The sequence below is a fragment of the Poecilia mexicana genome, unplaced genomic scaffold (assembly GCF_051168715.1).
Source record: "Poecilia mexicana isolate PSO_F unplaced genomic scaffold, ASM5116871v1 scaffold_11, whole genome shotgun sequence".
Classification (NCBI taxonomy): Eukaryota; Metazoa; Chordata; class Actinopteri; order Cyprinodontiformes; family Poeciliidae; genus Poecilia; species Poecilia mexicana.
The window spans coordinates 14379735-14397413 of NW_028263380.1; the positions used below are offsets into that span (position 1 = coordinate 14379735).

At 38.8% G+C, this 17679-nt stretch overlaps 1 protein-coding gene across 3 annotated transcripts in view; it reads left to right on the forward strand.

Moving 5' to 3' along the window:
* Positions 1–17679, forward strand: part of atxn1a (ataxin 1a) — a 103049-nt gene that overhangs the window by 66561 nt on the left and 18809 nt on the right. The window contains exon 3 of one of the 3 annotated variants that reach the window (XM_014981228.2): positions 3136–3252. The gene's annotated coding sequence lies outside the window, so the exon portion shown is untranslated. Of the gene's footprint in view, positions 1–3135; positions 3253–3297; positions 3573–12590; positions 14137–17679 lie in introns of those variants that run through there. The other 2 variants (XM_088010257.1, XM_014981232.2) reach the window with 2 other exon arrangements.

Here is a 17679-nt window from a genome sequence, read left to right on the forward strand (position 1 = left end):
CTGTTGTAAACGAATATTTTAGTAATCGAGTAATCTATCGATTATTCTTACGATTAATCGAGTAATCGGATAAAAAAAATTATAAAATGAAATATTGGTAAATCTGGCATAATACCGGTGTTACTATCAGATATCAATATCAGTCCAATTTTTCATATTTGAGCATCCCTAACAGTTGCTTTTTTGTAGTTTAGAAAACTAACCTGTAACAATAATAGCTCACTTTCTAAGTTAACCAGAAGAAAAGTTATAGAAAAATCTGAAATTATATTGAATGTAATAACAAAGAGGCAGGCTCACAAATATGCTTATAAAAAATGTCTACAATCCAGCTTTTAGTTTATGTATTCATCTTCAGTGAGTTTAATAGATTAATTAAACTCACCTTGCCACCTAACCTGTCACGCTTTGGGTTTGAAAATACGGGAAATGCCGCCTGGAGTGGGAGGAGAGGGCGAATGAACGAACATGGGGTGGAGGGGAGGAAATAGACCAGCGGACTGACGAACCGTTAGACCGGGGGACGAACACGGGGGGAAGCAATACGGGATATTTACGACACCTTCACTGGTCACACTCAGAAACTCATCTACCAGCCATGTACGATGCGCTCCGCCACCCGTTTCTTCAGACCGGGATATGAAATTTATTGTGCGGTTCGTCGGTAAAGCTACATTTACACGGTAAGCATCAGCTACTCAGCCGCCCGCCCTGTTCAGTCTACCGCTCACCTCAGCGCTCTTCCCGCCGTTCGCTTTCAACCAGCAGCCCCGGAGGAGAAATGCTGCCGTACTCCAGGCATTCCCCCAGTCATTTTAAGGATGCTTATTGGTTCCCCAAAAACGATAAAAAGTCGGGCATTATCATCAATCCATAAAATCCCCACGGGCCAATCTTGAAGATTGGACTTTATGCCGCTGAGACTTAGCTTTTGTCAACAACTCAGAGGCGGAAGTGAGAGCTCCGCGCAACGCAAATTAAGTCCCGGCCGGAACACGGTGCGCTAATAAAACATAAATTAACGAAGCTTCGAGGCAGGTAAATTTTCCTCGAGGAATTTTAGTAATCGAGGTACTCGAATCATTCGAGGAATCGTTTCAGCCCTATATTCATCTACTTTTTTTCCTCCTTCGACTCCTCTCTGGAAACAACTTTGTTCATTCAAACCCTTCTGCTTTGTGTGTAAAGCCAGTTTAATTCATGTAAAGGCTTTAGTTTAGCTCCACACTAAAGCCCACCACAGAATCCGATTGATTTTCTCACATCTGACATTGGATATTCATTTCTCTTTTTCTCTCTCTGCCTCTCTGTTCCATTGTTGTGTTTTGTGCTCGCAGTAGCTCTCAATCCTTTTGAAGAATTGAGTCGTCATGCATATTATAAAAGCGTGCGTGGAAAGGCATCTCCTGCTGTCACTAATGTATCCTTCAGACTGTAATTCCTGCCTTGGTTGCCTGTAAAAGTGCTTTAGAACAATAAGGGAGTCTCCCACATTCACTCCCACTCTGCCAACTCTTTTTTTTTTTTTTTTGTCTTTGTGACACTCATAAAAAGTGGGTCAGTAGGATGTTTGGAATCCCTTAAACATTCACTGGCACCCACCCCTACTGGAGCTGATTAACAGCAGGGAGTTTGTGTCTTGTTTCTCCGTAACATCCACATCATTCCAAGACAACCAGATTAATTAGTCCCACAGAGTGTGTGTACGCTGTCGACAATCACCTGACCTGTCTGCTACGGTGTGTGTGGGTGTATCTCGAGTCGGCGTGTTGCACATTTGATTTCTTTAAAGCTGATCTGGAGATTCTTTTTAAGTTGACAGGTGCTAGGTGAAGTGCAAGTGTAAAACCCATCAAAGAGAATGTTTAAGTGTTTGAACAGTAAATGATGTCTCTGTAAGAGCTGTGAATCTTGGCTGATCTCAGTCGATTAGATTGGGGTACTGATGTAATGGCTGTCGGTCATCAGATGTATTTGCATCTTCTGATTATTACCCTTCCTATAAAACCAGGCGGTTTCTTACATAATGCAAAAAGACATGAGGCAACTTTCTTTTTCTCAAAATCCTCTATTAAATCAGACTCCATTAACTCTATCCTTTTGCAGAATCATTCCTATTTGCTTCATACCAGGATATTGAGAGGAAAGATTTTCTCCAAATTCAGAAGTTTGCTTCCACTAACACTGGTGCTTCAGCAATTTTTGGAAACCTGTTTGATGGTGACATCAGGAACACACCATTCTACTTTCTTACAATTTTAAAGCTTTGCTTTAGGAACATCGTTGTCACGTTATTCCTCTGATCACATCTTGCTCTCACAGTTTGAGTACTGTCAGTAGCTCTGTGTTAATAATTTAAAATGTCACAAAACATATTTATCTTTAATCACTCCTGCATAAGCAGTGTTAGTCTGAAGAATGACAGATGAAACACTTTTTTAGAATATGACACTTTTCTGAGCTTCATTTCCTCCCACTGAAAACAAACCATCATCAACATTAGTATAATGTCATCTTTAATTTTAAGCAGTGCAGCATCAATACTTCTTTTTTGGTGTTTTGAACACAAATCTTCTTTGCTGGCCTTTTGTAGAAAATGGAAACAACATAACATACTAACTTTTATGAACAAAAAAATCATCCTTATTCTTTAACTGCAACGTTGGCATTATGTTCCCTCACCTCATTGACAGATGTTAAATTATCTATAATCCCTCAAACCATTGCTGTCTGTATATAGATGTACAACAATCTTTCCTTACGCAAGACGTGCTGTGTCGTGATGAGCATAGGTTAATGCAGAAGATTTTATTTTTCCTCAAGGCTTTTTGCCTGAAATGTTTTTTGAAGGAAGTGTTAAAATTCACACTTTATGGTGGTTAATAACAGCTTTGCAATTTGTGGCTCTCACTAGCAGACATACAGACACATCCTGAGCTTTCTCTACAAAGTCATTCTTCAATGTGTTGTTTTTTTCTTCTTCTTCTTCTTAGGCTTAAGAAGAAGAAGATGATACCTTTGATGATCAAAATATATATTTTTTTTATCATCAAAGGTTTAAAACATCACGTCAACAGTGTGAAAGTAGTTTCATTCACATGTTTAGTTTATCATTTGATGTTTTTTATTTTCCAGGGAGTGCTGAGTCCCTCAGTCCACGTTCGTCACTGTGGGATATAGTCTGAAAACCTCTCCATGGCCTTTGCTGCCTGCTGACAAACCAGGAAGTCTGGAGCAGTCGTGTTGAATGAGGTGAGAACGGCAACGTTTGGCATTTTGAATCTTCAGCTACTTGTGTTCTTAAGCATTTCCTCTTCAGATATGGATAAGTTAGCTGCAGGTCAAGTTGTGTCTCTGGCTATAAGACAAGGCTCACTGCTGAGTCATTACAGACAAACTGCTGTCACGCTGCTGTTCCAGCCTAAAAGCTGTAAGTCTGACTGTCATGTTTAATCTGATGTTATTAGCTCTGGCATCAAGGACTTTCCAGCCTTGTGTTCTGCATTGCCAGGAGCCCAGTTCTACTGATACACCCGTCAATCTGGCAACTGCACAGATGAATGTCAAGCAAAGTGAGTTTGAGATTTTAATGGAGTGGCACCTCATAATCTCAATTTTGTTTCTTTGCTAAAGCTTTGAACCACAGCACATTGCAAGTATAATTGAACTCTTATAGTAAGTGGCTTACTTGTCTAATCTTTATTATCTGTTATGCAGCATAATTAGTTGACCAAAACAACATGATGCATCACTCATTCAGTCAGCTGCTCTTTGACGTTATGGAGATAGATAAGAAGGTCTCATTCAGATGCTCAAATTAAGCCAGTGAGACTGAGCTAATGAAGAGAACAAGATTTGTTTACTGCATTCGCTGTGATTGGAGGAGATAAATCTTTAGGTTAATTGAAACCGAGTTTGCTCAGAGACAATTAGCCTGAAAGATTCCATGAAACGCTAACTATAGAGACAATTTTATTCTCAAAATACCTGGGAATCCACAAAGTACTATGAATTCAGCATTTGAACTGCTTACATTTATTATTTTTGAAGAAATGCTAATCTCAAGGGAAGACATTCTCACTGCTTGTCTCCGCTGAGACTTAAGATTGCAGGGTCAGTTGCAGAGTGTAGCAGCTTTGGAGCTGCTGGCGATTATCTAACAGACGTTTCAGCTGAGCACATGTAAGGTCAAGGATATGAACCCATGCTTTTTTCAAGTGAGTCATGAAAATCAACTTAAACAGCTATTTTAGTTAAGTTTAGTTAAAAAAACACACATTTTTTTATAACTTTTGAAATGATCTATTTCTTTGCTTTATTTAATATTTTTGTGAATACAAAAATTCAATAGATTTTCAGAAAATGATGTCAACTGCTCCAGATTTCCCTTCTAAAAGAGGAGCTTTACATTAATTTGATTTTCCGTATTATTTTTTTTTGTTTATTTTCATACTTAACACTTGAAAAGCTGCTTTGTTAGTTGCTTTCAGTGGAAATTCAACATAAAGTTATCATGGAAAACATTCTGCGCTGTTTGTTTTGTGCAATAGAAATAGTTTTTCCAACTCTGTGGGTAATCACTTACAATGACTAGAAATCTTTCCAAAATCAAGTTAACAATAAATTTTGGCAATCCAAAGAGACAACTGGGAGCCATAACGTTAGGATTCGTGGTTATTATTTTGTCCAGGTTAGACTTTCATAAAAGAGAGTCTCAAAGTTATGGAACAATCATTCGTTCTAATGGTTGCTCATTTGATCCGGCGCTTTTAATGTTGAAAAGAAATTGTTTTCCGGCCAACTCATTCCTGAAAAGTTAGTTAAAAGAATGGTTTGGTTTCTGTTCCATTGTGCTTCTTCTGTATCTAGTTTCTTGTATGTCAGCCTATTATTTTCTCAAAATGTTGCAACGTTTATGAGGACAATGCATCGGCGGGTTGAGCAGCACAGTTTATTATGTGGGCTACACCCATAAAAAACTTGCAAAATTCCTTCTCTCATTGCTATGCTATTAACTCTTGTTCGATGCTGTCTTAGAAAAAAACAAAACATGTTAGCAATTCACGAATGTACACATTTAACAAACAAGGGCTGAGCATTGCGCAGAAAACTTGGTAACCCTTTATTTGAAGGGGGGTGAATAAGACTGACATGACACTGTCATAAACATGACATAACACCTGTCATGAACATGAATAAGCCTTCATGAATATTTATGACTGTTGTCATAAAGCGTCATTCGGTAAATTATGACACTTTTAATACAAAGTTGACATTATTCAAAATGTCTTTGTTATGACAACTTGACATTAACCAAGAAATCATTACTGTTTAAACTTTACCTTTAATAACATAAAGTTACCTAATTTTTAAAGTGCAATCAGTAATACTTTTATAACAAATTTATATCAATAATGATTTCTTGGTTAATGTCAAGTTGTCATAACAAAGACATTTTGAATAATGTCAACTTTGTATTAAAAGTGTCATAATTTACCGAATGACGCTTTATGACAACAGTCATAAATATTCATGAAGGCTTATTCATGTTCATGACAGGTGTTTATGACAGTGTCATGTCAGTCTTATTCAACCCCCTTCAAATAAAGTGTTACCGAAAACTTTTATGCCATCACAACCACCTCATTCTATCCATCAATTTGGCCAAACACTGATGTGGGATAGCATCCCATCCATTGTGTAAAGTTAGCCAATGTGATTGTATTGGTCGCTCTGACAAGAATAGCACATCCAAGCTGATCCTGCAAGTGACCAATGAGGCTGAGATCAAAATTAATAACAGACCTTACATCCACATTCTGGAGAAATTCTTTGATAAACCCCTCTGGGTAGGTGGGACAAATGACATCCTGGTTCCTAAGAGTGGCCAAAAGGGATTGCTGCTGGTCACAGAATCTCATGTTGACATCGATCTGCTTTGACATGACCTCCGTTGATGACTGGAAGATTGGATCCCACACCATCACACTACCACCACCAAAAGCTGTTTGCCATTGACAGAGAACATTTTGCAGAATTTTCATGGTGCAACTTACATACTCAGTCACGTTACGCAACCCACAAGTGCATTTTTCTTACAGTCCTTTCACACGCTTTCCAATGGCGTAAGAAGAAGCTCTGCTGCCACAAAAATATATTACCTTTTTTTTTTGTTCTAATTTTATTATTTTTCACTTTGACTGTGCTCCTTCAAGTGAGCAAGACTGTTCTTCACACTTCAAGCTGCTTTTTTTCTCCTGCCGCTCAAACAGTAAGAAGTGCGAGTGCCTTTGAGAGAGAGAGAAAGAGAGTTAGTAGTATCCTTGGCCAGCCGGGGGAAGTCTTGGCTCCAAGGCGTATGGGAAAAGTGCTGCTGGCAAATCTTGAACTGAAGCATTCCATTATGCTGTCCTCTTGAAACACACACAACACAACCCTACTTTTTTTTTTTTTTTCACTTAAGAGGTCATCATGTTTGCTTGTTTGTGCTGAACCGCAATCTGTACATTTTCTCATCAAAATGATCATTTTACCATGCCGTTTTTATATTGTATAACTGTTCAAACAACAAACACTTCAACGTTCTTTATGTCTCCTTGTCTCTCTCAATAAATTCCATACATGTGAATAAATACACACACAAACACACGCACGCGCACACCCACACACACACACTAACGGGAGAAAGACCAAGTGCCTTGTGCAAAGAGGGAGTAGTACTATATTATGCCTTGAGGCCCAAAGCCAGGGTTTAACCATCACTCACTCACACAGCATTCAGCACAATATCCTCGAATCAATATCCTAAGCAGCAGGAGGCTGTCTGCATGAGTTGTATTAGCTAATAGACCTCTCCTGTCTGTCTTTCTTTAGGCTGTCTGTCTCTTTCTTGCTACTACACAATGACATCATCATTGGCTTAATTTACTTGTGACTTTATCCTGATTCTACCCCTCTGTCCTCTTTTCTGTACACTTCTCACCTCTTTTTTTCCCTCCTCTTTCACCTCAATGTCTAAAACAGTGTTCATATACATTTCCTTAGTATTTAGTAGAAATGCATTTAATCTATGTGAATTGGATTGAGTTTGGAGTATCATCATAGACATTTGTTGAAATTTTGGCTCCATGTTTGCAGAACAGGTGCTGCTGAGTCTAGTTTGTTTTTAGCTCTTGGACAAATTGTTAATATCTTAATGTTGTATTTCAGTTAAAGTTGTTTGACAATCAGCAGTCATCTGTGTCTGTGACCCTTTCTGACATTTCCATAATACATGATATGTTTAAAACGAACCATTTCACATTTTCTCCAACGTGCAAGCTTCTGGTTGTAGAATTTAGTCCTAATTTGAGGGACGATAAAAAAAAAAACACTTTTCCATGAAAATGCTCTTCTTCTTTCTGAGGTGGTAGATTTTTGATTGTTTTACATCCTCACTGGATATTTCATTATTTTGTTGTGTTCCATTATATGTTTAGTTGCATGCGTATCATTCACAGTGATGATCTGTCATTTGTGTTTTATTGGTTGCATTTATTATGAAAAACTCCTGGAGAAGGATATGCTCCTGATTATTTTTATTAGATCCTGTTTTCTGAGCCAGACAGACGTATCTCTAATTTGAAAATTAAGGGGAAAAATGTGGACATATTGACTAGTTTAACATATAAACTCTGAAGGTAGGAACGGGGGATGTAATCTATCAAATCTGACATTTGCAGTGCGCCTGCAAGCCTGAATGCTTCATTGCGCCATTAGAGATCAACTACTTTGTGCAAAAATCTAATTTTGGAATGCCCAACGCAGATTGATATAGTTCCAATTTGGAATAAATTATTTCTGTTTTTCTTTGCAAAAGCTATGTTTTGGAGAAATCCCTTCTTCTTTCTACCTGAACTGAGAGAGCTGGTCAGCTTAAAATTAAAAGCAACAACACACATGTACCACGTCCATGAGTTTGAGTTGTGTTCATCATGCAGCATTTTGTTCTGTATCGTGTGTGGCTGTTGTGTGGGGTTTGAAATTTGCTTGGATGATGGTTGCATGCTCTCTAGAGTTGGCCTTAAAGTAATATGTACCTTGCCGATGTTGACGACTGCTGGCTGTGCTTTTTGAGAGCTGAGTGCTTGAACAAACATGTTCTGCCTGTCTTCTGCTTTTGTCAATGTGACTTTGAAAAAGTAGAGAACGTTATTCACACTCAAGGACACGTGCTGAGAAGTCACTCAGCTCTCCTTCATCCAAACAATACATGCTGCCATGCCTGTTCATGCCACTTACTGCCAGTTTGTATGCCCATCTCTGTTACTTGCTGTGGAGTTCATCTTAAGCAAATGCTGTATGCTTGCATTAGACACGGATGGCTGCAAAAGCAATGTGTGCTCTTGTTCCTTCCTTCTGTCAGAAAAGGCAAAAAAATAAACAGTGTACATGATGACAAGCTATACCAGCAGCTTTCGTGTGCGGCAGTGTGTCTGTGTTAAAATTTGCCACCTGAGCTGTTATGTTTAGTACTGTGCTCCTTGCAAACCTCCAGAGTCACCCATCTCACACCTGTCAACCTGTCTGCAAACCGATTCGGTTCTGAAATGATCTGACTCATCATCTGAGCCGGGTTACCTCTGGAAGATAGAATACATCCAGCAAGCTCTACTGACCACCAGAATGCTTAGAGAGGGAAAAGACTCAATCTGCTATCATATAAGTGTAATGATCTTGACACAGTCTATAATGAGGTCTAAGTGGTTAAGTAATTATTAACTGAATTAAACAGAAAATGGGTCCAACAATCCTGGCGTTCTAGCCCCTACAAACATTTTGCATGCGAGGTTGTTTGTATTTTTATCAGTGTAGACTGGGAGTCTGCGTGGCATGTCATGGGAACAGGGGATGTTGATATCGGGTCAATGGTGCAACATTTGTAGAAGATCTTTGTGAATTTTAAAGCAGTGGCGTTTGTTTGTAGTATATCATGCCTCCAAGTTGTAAACTTCATGCAACAGATTTATATTATACACGTCCAAAACATGTTGGCCTGGCTGAGCTCAAGATCACTCTTCAGCTGTTGACCTCAGAACTTGAACCAAAGAAGACTTGTGGCTTAGATTCTTTAGAATCACCCATATTGTTTTTACCTTGATTCTTGTAAAGGGGATCAAGGTAAAACAGTTGTTGATTTGCAACCCTGACTGGGGCCCCAACCCAACTTTAGGAACCATCGACCAGACTTTATGTGTGAAAGTCTTCTGATGGGTGTAACTTTATTAATGTCTGTTAAAGTGATTTTAATGGATTATCTTGACTTCCAAAATGTCCTTCAAGATCTTTGTTTGGAACTTAACTGTTATTTATTGCAGACAGGGTTTTTTTTAGGTGTCAGACTTCTCAAATACAATTTGTTGTCATGGTAGAAATTTACTTAAAATAAGTGAAATAGAAGCCAGAGTACAAATAAGAACTTTGAAAAACCTTAAGAAAACTTAAATAAGTTTTAACAACAGTTTGAAAGATTACAGGACATGTCAGGGCTGGTTTATGCACAGCTTTATACATACGTTTTATGCACTTTTATCTCCCAAATTCATTTTACCTGTGCATTAAGTCCAGTAAAATTAAAAAACACACACCCTTTTTACTTGACAAACTCATCAATAAACAGCATGATTCACTTTTTGAAGTTTAAAAAAATTTCTGATGAAGATTGGGGACATTAGTTTTTCTTTATTTTGTGGCAAAAACTGAGATAATCTTGTAATTTCCTAATTTTCATTTGGTTTCCAAATGACAGCCTCTATCAAATAGCCCTCTGCACATTTTTGTCTTTTATGTCTTATAGTCCTTACAAAAGATAAATCAGTCAGTTGAATGAGAATCAGCAGATCAACCCTAAAAGAAAACTAGAAATTCATCCATCCGGTCTGTCTAAAAGCTGCTTCAGGCTCAGAAGTGATTCACTGCTTTTTAACTTGCACAAATAAATCGTATCACTTTGAAATGTTACTATTTTTTTTAATTTGAGCTCAGTTTCAAAAAATGATCTGCATTTTCTTTTGAAACGGCTGACATTTTAATAATTACAGCAGAATGTTTTGTGAATTGAAAAAGCTGTAATTCTCTGGGTAGAATGAGCTAATTACATTTCTCGGTAATTTTTTCTCTCTTTCTCTAATCTGTACCGTCTTTTGTCCCTTCAGTCTCTTCCCTTCACACACTTTTCTCTTGTTCACTTCAGTACACCAACCCACATTCCTTAAGCAGGATTATGTATTGTCTCTGAAATTTTTTGTCTGGGTGTTTTATACCCGTATGTCCTGCTGCCTGGATCTGATGTTTTTTTGTTTTTTTTCATCTGTTTGTTTTTGTGTGATGGGTGTGTGTGTGTGTGCAAATACATGCCTGCTGAAGAAGAAAAAACATGAATGAGAGTTCAAGTTCGCGCGTGTGCATGTTCACAGAAGAATCCATGTTTGCCCTGCTACTCGTGTGCATTTGTGCTTGTGTGTACTTAGAAGGATTAGAAGAGGAGTTAGCAGTGATTTGTCCATCCATTGCAGGCCCTCCCTAATCCTACAGACATACATGCACGCTTCTTTGTGTGTGTGACTCTGAGAGATCTAACAGTGTGTGGATTAGTGGTTTTGTGAATGGGCCGTGGCTCCGGCTGAAATATAGCACACGAGTTAACACGGATGGTTTCTGAGGGAGATGGAGATCAAGGGGTGACTGAGGCAGAGTGCTTGTTGTGCATGTTAATATGGCTCAGAAGACTCAAAGTTTTTAGTTCATGTTTAGTTTTAATGTACGTGCATAAACTACAAAAGACAGCCGCTTTACAAAAAGCTTCTGTGTACCCGTGTGTTTGGTCTGTGACCAATAGATGGCTCTACACCTGCTGTTTTACAAGCTTCTGATTACACACACACAGTCACACATGCACAGAGAGACAGATGGAAAGACGTGGAAAACAAGAGAGCTGAGACTTTCACCGACAGCAACGGAGAGGAGGGGAGGTTGGGGGGGGTAGATTGGTTAAGAGTGTGTAGGAAGGCGAGGGTTGCTGTTGTCATAATCACAGCGTGTGTGAAGTTTGCGTGGGAGACAGAGAGAGTCAAGATTGTGTGTATGTGTGTGAGAAAGAGAGAGAGAGCAGAGACAGCAGAGGAGTCTGTGATATGTATACGGGTGTGTATATATAGAAGCTTTTCATCAGTTTCCTTAGTGACTGGCTGTGACTGAGACTGTATTCTGCTCTGCAGTAAGGAACAAGACTGAGACAGAAATGCTGTGTGCCGTGTTGATTTTTCAAGCAAACTTAACAGTTGCTCTAATTATTTCCACATAGATTCATTTGTGCACATTGGGTATTTGTGCATAAAAATATAGGAGCCAAAATAGCAAACAGTGTCTAAGAATATTCAGGAGATCGAGTCATTTTACTGTAGTGAACTGGAGTCAGTGCAATATAACTCTATGGAAACTGTGTCCAAAGAGGAATTTTTGCTGCTTTGAGAATATTTTTTACCATGGTCGTTTTCATGTTTGACTAAATTAAAGCTGTACTAAAATGTTTGTCTTTTGTTCATATTCCAGTTCTGCATTAGATCTTACGTCGTCTCATGTCAGAAGTTTTGGGGTGAAAAACAAACAAACAAACAAGCAACAAATACAGCTTTACCTAGAATGACAGCTGTAAGTAAATTTCAATGATCTCCATGTGAGTTCAGCTCACATTTGTAAAGATAATTATTAATGACTGATTTAATGTCACTCTTGTTTAAAAGCTGGTTGTAAACATACAAATAACATTATCGAACCCTTCAAAGTGTTTCCATGTACTGGGAGACTAAAAACCAAACCTTGCAAATGATTTCTGATAAATATATAAATAAATGCCTGGAAAGGCAGCAGACATGTGTCTGTACTCTATTCATTTACAGAATGAAGCAGCTCAGTGGCTGGTGGTTCAGGTTTTACTCTTTTCCTTGTTCTTAAAATTATAATTATTCTATAACTTTAATTTTGACAATTTAAGTTTTTTCTGGTGTGCTATGTCACACACATTTAGCTTGTTACTTTGTATAATGCCAAAATATTAGAAAACTGTAACAAAAGTAGGATTTAATAAAGCAAATTATGCACATTTAATAACAGTTTCTTTAACACTTGGATATTTTTTCTGGCTGCATCTATGGATCAAAGAATTTGATTTGTCTGGTTTTGTTCCGTCTGTCTGTCCTTCTATCCAGCCTTTTGCTTTTTACAGGCTCAGTATTTAAAGTCTGACAGTGTTATAAAATATTAATAATAAAATGTTGTATTTATGCTTAAAATCACATAAAAATGAATGGGGAATAGGAAAAAAGACTCTTCTGAAAAGGAGGGTCTTGTAAGAAAATTTAACATGCAAATGTGTCACAGTTCTGTTTGTAGGAATTTACCTCGATCATGAAGCTACATTTTAAACAGCACTGCTTTTTTAGTTACAGTGTTAAAGAAGTAAATATTGCATTGCTCATGTTTTTGCTTTAGTAGTTGATCATTGTAAAACTGTAATAGCTCTTAAGAATATTTTTTTTAAATGAGCGTAAAACAAAATTCCAGTCTTTGTTCAGTTAAACCCATCATGAAAACGTAGAGTTGAACACAGACTGATATCATTCCAACAGGAAGACCAACCAACACAAACAGGATGTCATATTAGTGCTTGTTTGGACCCCACTAGTCCTTAAGGGAATCATTTCATCTTGGTGCATTTGGTTGTTTATATGTGTGTGAGTGCATGCTGGATCATTCCTTCTGTATGGATCCAACATCTCTTAGCTCTGAGGAACACATTTCATCTATATTTATTCCTCAATTGTCTTTTAACTAGGTCAGCTAAAAAGCAGAAATAGATTGCTGCATACTTGCAACGAGGCATGCCATCTAGTGGCCAAAAGCTGGTATTACAGTCACATTGAAAGTGGCTGTAGAGCTGACTTTAGCAGCAGCAACAGGAGAAAAGCAATTTTGCTCATTCCTGAGTTTCATATAATTTTCTCCCATTAGTGATAAATCATGAGTGCATTTATTTGAGTTTGTAAATGTCGTCTGCTGGTGCTTTCTTTGAATTAGGCACGGATATTGCGAAGATGCGTTGTATTGTTTTCCAAAGAATCAAAATGTCTCCAAGTTTGTCAAGGGGGTAACAATAATATTATTAAATAAAAACACTTCACAGTTGCAGCCTTAGATAATGACATATTTGTTTTTTGTTTTTTTTTGCACTCCATGCAGACTTTCATGTCCTCTCTGTTTCTGTCTCTGTAATCTCCTCTCCTCCCTCCCTCACCCCTTTATCTCCCCCACAGTCCCTCGCTCTGCCCTTCTCACTGTAACACCCTCCCACTCCCTCTCGTGTTCTCTTTCTCTGCTTGTAAGCGGTCTCTGGGCGTTCAGCCAGCTGGCTCGTGTGTGTTTTTTGAATGAATACCTGATGAAGTTGGACGAGCAAATGGTAGGAGGGGCCCATATAAGAGTGTGTGTGTGTGTGTGTGTGTGTGTGTGTGTGTGTGTGTGTGTGTGTGTGTGTGTGTGTGTGTGTGTGTGTGTGTGTGTGTGTGCAGGGCAGACAGTGTGAGAGCACTGGCTCGCATTCAACCTCTTGCATAATACACGTTGGAGCTCTGCATGCGGGACTCCCTCCCTGTGGGTGTGCGCAACTGTGTGCTACCAATTGGTATGTGTGCGAGCTTGTGCGTGCGTGCATGCGTGTGCGTGTGTGTGTGTGTGTGTGTGTGTGTGTGTGTGTGTGTGTGTGTGTGTGTGTGTGTGTGATCACCTGCATGTCAGTGGATGTGAGGGGAGCTTCCTGCCTCGCTGTTGAGATTTAGGAGAGGGCTGCCGGCTGAGCATGAGTGTCTGCGGTGCGTTTCGAGGGGTGAGAAAAACCAAGTGCAGTTTGTGGCACAAGTGCCCTGGGTCTACTTAGGATTTTCCGCTTGAAGAGGGAGGGGTGGAGGGAGGCAGGGAAAGATTTTTGGTTGCTTTGCTTTGCAAAGGACACAGCAAAGCAGGAGAGGACTGGAGTCAAGGGAGCAAAAGAATGAGAGGGGGAGAGAAAGCATGCTGCAGAAGTGGGCTATTCCTGCTCCCCTGGTAAGTAGACTTCTCTCAGTTTTGCGCTGGCTGTGAATGAAGAGCATGCATGGGACAGCAGAGAGTCATAATGTGGGTGCGTGAGACCTGAATGCTGGAGCTCTTTTATCACTGTGTGTCATGTGTAAATGCATACTGCATCTGCCCTAGTTTTTTCTTCTGATAGGGCTTGTTTTTTGTCTTTGCTCCTTTGTCTGCTGTCCAAAAGCATTTTCTTTTCCTCCCTGCTACTGCTCTACTACCCCTTCACCCTCTCTGTTCACCCAGCCAACCTCGGGGCTGCTGAGGGGTGAGAAAGTGCAAGTCATGCAACACTGCCCAAGAGTTTGTTTTCTGAAACTTACTCTCCCTTTTTCTCACAGTCACCCATTTATCCTCATCTCTCGTTTTAGAACTCGCTTTCTCTCTCTGACTGCTCTTTCCGTCAGCTGCTCCTTCATCTCCTTTGCCAGCTTCATCTGTCAAGTCTACAGCTGAACTCCCATTACTCTCGATATTTTTACGTATGTCCTCTATGTGTGTAGGTGAGTGTGGTCAGCAGCAGAATGACAGTGAGTAAAGTGTCAGCCATGTCAAAGTTCACAGTCTGTTTGTAATTTGCAGGCTCTCAGTGATGCAACTCCACACCTCCACTAATGAAAATCTACAGACAAAAAGGAGGTGTAGATGAAAAAAGCAGAAGTTGAGAGAGAGCGAAGTGTTAGCTTGCAGCAACACTGTACTCTGTGGCTGAACTATATTTAGCTGTGAGATAACACATCACGTTGAACTTATCCGTTTGATAGTGATTATGATTATGACTGGGCAGTCATGCACATGCAGCGTCAGATTCACATATATGTAGGCTGTAATCTACGGTGCCTTATGCTTCCATTTATGGATAAGTTTTACATGAAATTGCTACATGTTGGATAAAAGCAAGTGTAAAAACGAGTTATCCTGTCAATGTCAACATATTGTGCTATACAAAGGTAATCGTATCATTGACAAGTTTTGCTCTGTTTCTTCCAGCTTGTTCTTTATAAAATAGCTCAGTCAGATTGGAAAGAGTAGCTATGAATATCAATCAAGTCTCGCCACACATTTCCAATTGGATTTGTGGCTGGGCTTTAACTGGACCATTCTAGCAAATGGATATTTTTTTGACAATTCCTTTGTGAGTTCATTGTTGGGGGTCAAGGTGAACCAGTCTCAAGTCCCTTACAGTCTCTGACAGGTGCGCTTCCAGGTAGCTCAATCTGTTTCATCGGCTTTGACCAGCTTGATGCTCCCATTTACCATGTTTCACTGTGAGGATATTGTGTTCTGGGTAAAGTTCAACCTGCATTTCATTTAGCCAATCTCCTTTTTCCAGCTGTTTGTCTTGTTTCCACATTACTTGTGGTTATTGAGTTATCATGGACCTCTTTGCTGATTTTATGAAAAATGCTCTCCTTTCCCCTGTTTCAGTTTAGAAGAACAGCCATGTGTTAGTTGGTTTACCACTGATCCACACTCTTTATAATAATGGATGATGGATTGATCAGTGCTGATCAATGTTTTTGAGAATATTGTTTTGTAACGTAACTCAGCTACGATTTCTCCTTGACCTATCTGATATGTTCCTTGGTCTTCATGATCTGTTGGTTCAGTAACTAAACCTTTTATGTCTCCACAGAACAGCTGGATTTATACTTAGATTACTTTACACTTTACACCGTATTATATTTACTTATTGACTTCTGAAGGCAATTGGTTTGAAAATCACAGAAATTTGTGGTAATGTGACAAAACAAAAGAGAGTCTAAGGGGTATGAATACTTTGGCAAGACACTGGAAATCCCCTTACATTTTTTTTTTTTTTTTACCCCAGACTAATATGTGTTTATGTCACTTACCACAGTAAACACAATTGCATGCAGGCTTTTAATTTGCCACAAGCTTCCCAGAGCGCACACTCTCACGAGATTTTGTAAAGTTGATCCCTGTGTTTGTGAGTGCGAGTACGAGAGTCCGAAGCACATGGAGGGCATTCAGCTTGGGTTACGCGTCATATGATATCTGCACATTAATGCACAGCCTCACACACACTGCAAGATCAGCGACTTGCAGGTGACTTGGCTTTTCAGCGAATCTGTGTTTAAGTGTCAGTTTCACTGCAGAAGTACTCTCTCGTTTTGCAATGTAGGTCAGCTGAGCTGAAGCTTTCTCTGCTTTCCATGCACCTTCAGCTTTCCACTGCTCAGCTCGCTCTCTCTCTTTTTTTTTTACCATCATGAGATGGTTCCTTATTTTACTCACTGCTGTCTCTGCTCAACAATCGTAGGTGTGGTATTTCCTTTTGTTTTTCTCTACATATATCAACACTTCCAATCACTAGCGTCACTAATATGTTTCGGTTGCTTATTTTTAACCATGCAAAGGTTTTGTTATTTTCAACTGCATGTAGACATTTGTAGAATGTAGAGCTGCATACTCAGGGTTATATGAAGAGTCTTGATGTAAATTTCCGATGCTGTACGGCTACAGTAATTTAAAATATTGTTTCCCCTTACAGATTTCTTTCATTTTTGCTTCCCTGCAACTTTCAAATGTATCACAAATCTATCAGCTCATCAAACTGATTTTAATATCAGACAAATATATCAGAGAAGTATTTGCTTCTGTGCTTTAGATAATTGTCCAGCTGTATAAATTCAACTGGAGGTTTGAGCTTAAGGTTACAAATGATTACTGGAAATGATTTTTTCAGGAATTTTTAGTGGAGGGCAAAATTCATGATCCATCAGCTGCTAGTTGTTCTGGTCTAGAAACTCCAGACCCTAAAACTTCTACCATGCTTGACTTCCAATATGATATTTTTTTTTCTCTGAAATGCTATGCTAGTTTCTTTTTGGTCAATAGTGTTATTTATTTTTTTTTTTTTTCATGTGAGGTCTAACACAGCTGACATCTTTGCTTAACCTCTTTGTTATTGTTGGAGGAAATAATGACAGCTTTAGCCAATGTTCTGGGTTTTTTTGTGACCTTTTGCATTAGTTGTCTACATTCTTTTGAAGTCATTTTGGTAGGCTGCCCACCCTTGATCACTGTTCCACACTTTATCATTGGTGAATAATGGCTGGACCATTGTTGACTGGAGTCCTGAAGCAAATAAATTAATTCATATCCTTTTCGAGACAGATGTATCTCATTTACTTTCTCATCAGTTCTTGATGCATGGTGTTGCATCATGTGTTTCTTTTGAGAACTTTTTAGCTTATATTTTGTTATTTAAGAGGCAGTAGCTCAGCCAATTATCAGTCCTGGTTGTTGCTAGTAAAATAGCTTTTGTGGTTATCATCATAGGTAATTTAAGATTTAACTTGAAGGGTTACTTTTTCATACAGCGTCGAGTTGGTCTGGACCTTTTTCTCACCTTAAAACACAGTTTTACTGAAGAATGGATTAAGGGAAATGATATTTCACTGACTTTTGTTTGATAAGACAAGAGCAAATATTTTCTTTCAAGCTTTGAATGCTTATGATTTCAAAATTTTTTATGATTTTATATTGTTTTGTTAT